Here is a 2,356-nt window from a genome sequence, read left to right as displayed (position 1 = left end):
TCTGGCCCCAAATGTCATTAGTGCCAAGGCTGAGAAGCACTCACCACACCCTCCTCCCTCTACAGTTTACAAGCTGTTCTTTCTGCCTGGCATGTCCTGCTCCACTCGGCCTGTTAAACCTCTTCGTGTCACCTCCTTTTCAGATCTGCCATCCTCTAGCTGAGTGACTTTAGGCAAGTAATTTGACCTCCTGAGAATAGTCAGCCTTTGTGTGGAGGAGACGCAGTCGTAACCAGGAGAGGGCCTAGCTCCGTGCTCAGTTCCTAGGAAAGTCCATTTCCCAGCGGCTGCTGCTGTCACTGATCTTGGCTTCTGTCTTCCCAGGATGGCTGTGGCTGGTCTGTGAGCCTTTGGGCCCCTGTACCCACAACTTACTCTGCAGTGGTGTGAGCTGACGCCCCAGGCACTGTGCACGCTGAGAGAGCAGGGGCCATGTCTTGGGGTCTTGGAGCATCGTACTGGTCCTGGCATGGGGTGGGTGCTGAGTAAGTGCTGAGCCCCTGGTGTGTGCTGGCCCCTGTACTGGACAGGGCACAGAGGGCCTGTGGGGTATATGGGATTGGAACTGTAATTGGGCAGAGGGTGTGTGTGGGGCTCCCCCTGAGCCTGTGACCCTGTGGTTCCTGCCCCAGGCCTTGGGAGGCAGATCTTTCCTAGCAGATTTGGGGAACTCCCAATGGCAGCCCCACAAGGGCTTTTCTCCAAACTTTTTGTTTACAATTTTCAAACCTACAGAAATGTTGCAAGAATATTGCAGAGAACATGCATGGACCCTTCACCTGGACTCACCATTTTTGCTTCACGTGTGTACACACACACACACACACACACACACACACACAGTTTTTTCCAGAACCATTGGAGAGCTGGAGACAGCAGGACATTTCACCTCTAGATGCTTCCGAGTCAACTAAGAATGCGAACATTCTCCTCTACAACACAACACAACACTTGTACTCAAAGCATTCACGCTGATAAATCCCTTATCGATGTACGGCTCTTACTAGCATAGCCCCATTGTTCTAACATGTGCTTTACGGCTTTTTGTTCTGACACAGGAGCCGATCACGGATCAGTCAAAGCATTGCCTGTACCTGTCCTGTCATTCTAACCAACATTCCCCTCCTTTTTCTGTCCTCCGGGACACCTGCATTTTTGGAAAAGGATCCAGTCATTTTGCAGAAGGTCCCCCAGTTTGGGTTTATGTGCTGCTTCCACATAATTAAATTCAAGGTGTGCGGTCTCGGAGGAGCAGCATGGATGCAAGCTCAGATGGCCAGTTTCCCCCTATTGGGGACCTTATTTTTGATCCCACGCTTTGTCACAGATGAGAGCATCTTGCAGAGCTTGCCTGCGTCTGCTCCCCTTACCCCCCAGGCCAGACTAGTTGGAGGCTGCCCCGTAGGCTTGGAGAGGTGGCTGCCTCTGGGGCTTTGAGGACTGAAGGGGATCAGGTGTGGCCAGAACTGCTTCCTGGGCTCCTAACCCTTCTCCCCACCCTGTGGTTCTGAGGAAGGCATCGACTTGCTCTCCTGGCCCCACCTTTGAGGACTTTTCAGAGAGAACCAGAGGAGAACGCCATCATCCATCATCACAGGAGCAGCCGCGGATTATATTAATAACACTGCTCAGTTTACAAAGGACTCTCCCATTCATTTCCAGTTGCAAAGGAGAGCTGTTTCCTCGAACACCTACTACCACACTGTTGAAATCGTCACATACCTTAGAATCACGTAGTCCTCACAACCTCCCCGAGAGGCGGGGACTACTGTTACCCTAAAGTTTGGATGGGACAACTGGAGGCACAGAGAGGTCAAGCAGCCTGCCCAAGGTCACCATGCAAGCCCTGGCCCCTTTGGCCCTCTGGGTCAGGGTGCTGAGCACCATGTTGCAAGTTCTCCTTTAAGCCTCAGAGCAGATCAGGTGTTGAGCAGGGCAGAGATGGAGGGACCCATCTGCAGATGGAGGAAATAAGGCCCAGAGAGGTTGTTGTGCATTCCGAAGAAATTTGTGGAACTGGGACCAGCGCCAAAAACTTCTGAGTCTTGGCCTAGAGCCCGTTCCACAACCTCAGGCTGCTTCTGGGACTGAGGCCAAAGATGCCAAGGGTTCTTCTGGTGATCTGCCACGAGGGGCAGGTAGAGGGAAGGGCAGCTGCAGAGACTGTCCCCACACAGCTCCCTCAACACAGCCACCGTGCCTGGAGGAGCGATACCCTGCCTCAAAGCAGACAATTTGAATCACCTTTGCCCCTGAACCACAAGCCCCTCTCACCTGCCCATGTAGCTGCCACAGCCTGCTTCTCTCTGGCCGTGGAGGGAATCATCCCTACCCGTCATCTCTCACCTAGGCAACC

Source organism: Manis pentadactyla, chromosome 18 (assembly GCF_030020395.1).
Source record: "Manis pentadactyla isolate mManPen7 chromosome 18, mManPen7.hap1, whole genome shotgun sequence".
NCBI classification, from domain to species: Eukaryota; Metazoa; Chordata; class Mammalia; order Pholidota; family Manidae; genus Manis; species Manis pentadactyla.
Note: the sequence above shows the minus strand (reverse complement) of the source record.